This window comes from Schistocerca cancellata, chromosome 2 (assembly GCF_023864275.1).
Source record: "Schistocerca cancellata isolate TAMUIC-IGC-003103 chromosome 2, iqSchCanc2.1, whole genome shotgun sequence".
In the NCBI taxonomy this organism is placed as follows: domain Eukaryota; kingdom Metazoa; phylum Arthropoda; class Insecta; order Orthoptera; family Acrididae; genus Schistocerca; species Schistocerca cancellata.
In genome coordinates this window covers 911,318,085-911,319,074 of record NC_064627.1, presented here as the reverse complement: position 1 = coordinate 911,319,074, position 990 = coordinate 911,318,085, and the positions used below count along the sequence as shown (strand labels likewise).

Genomic DNA, 990 nt, shown 5'->3' with positions numbered 1-990 from the left:
ACTCAAAATACTGGTTCCTTGCTATTACCTCTTCCAAAAACTTCATCATATCTCTGATAGTATGGATGGTTGCAAATAAAATTTAAGCTCTCGGCTTTCGTGGTTCTAGACCAGTATTTACCCAAGAACAAACATCTCAACTTCTTTGTATAACAAACTTTCTTTTTCTTGCTTCCCAAACAATACAGTTTCGCAGGAGAACTTCTGTAAAGTTTGGAAGGTAGGAGACGAGGTACTGGCAGAAGTAAAGCTGCGAGGAGGGGGCGTGAGTCGTGCTTGGATAGCTCAGTTGGTAGAGCACTTGCCCGCGAAAGGCAAAGGTCCCGAGTTCGAGTCTCGGTCCGGCACACTGTTTTAATCTGCCAGGAAGTTTCAATATAGCTTCGTTTTCTTCTCACAATCCAACGAACATGGACATTTTTCTTCGAAATCTTGTTTTTGTTTTGTGGCAGCCTGCTCCAGTTCCTCTATGACAATTATCTTCATAGCTTCTACTTGAATATTCCTTTTCAAAATACGTTCTTCGTCCACTGACAATATAACTGAATCTGAACCGAGAACATTAGCATCTAATTTAGTACTATCACTGTCCGTGCATGTGCTAGTCTTTTCGTCATCTGAGATTAGTTTGCATTCAGCTTGACATGTTATGTTCAGGGCTAGGTATTTCAACTAACAAGTTGATGTCTAAAGTTATTTCTAATTGCGACTCTATAGGTAATTGTGACACCTTTCAACATTATGTAATAATAGGTGTATTTCGCATTTCTTCACATACATCTGTGCGTTTCCCTTCTTGTCTCTCTTCAAACATCTTCACCATTACCTCATGAGCCTCCTTAAATGCAGATTTTATTTCTTTCTTTTATTCTTTTGCCATTTATTTTTGACTATCTTCTAATTTCTCTTTGTTTTCTCTCGGCTTTTTTCTTGACTTTCCCTTATTGTGTTTAGTAGTGCAGTAGTACCCTAATGACTGATATTTGCGAG

At 38.6% G+C, this 990-nt stretch overlaps 1 non-coding gene across 1 annotated transcript; it reads left to right on the top strand.

Moving 5' to 3' along the window:
• Positions 1-273: 273 nt before the first annotated feature.
• Positions 274-348, top strand: Trnas-cga (transfer RNA serine (anticodon CGA)). Its single transcript has one exon. It is a non-coding gene; the product is annotated as a tRNA-Ser (tRNA).
• The last annotated feature ends 642 nt before the right edge of the window (positions 349-990 follow it).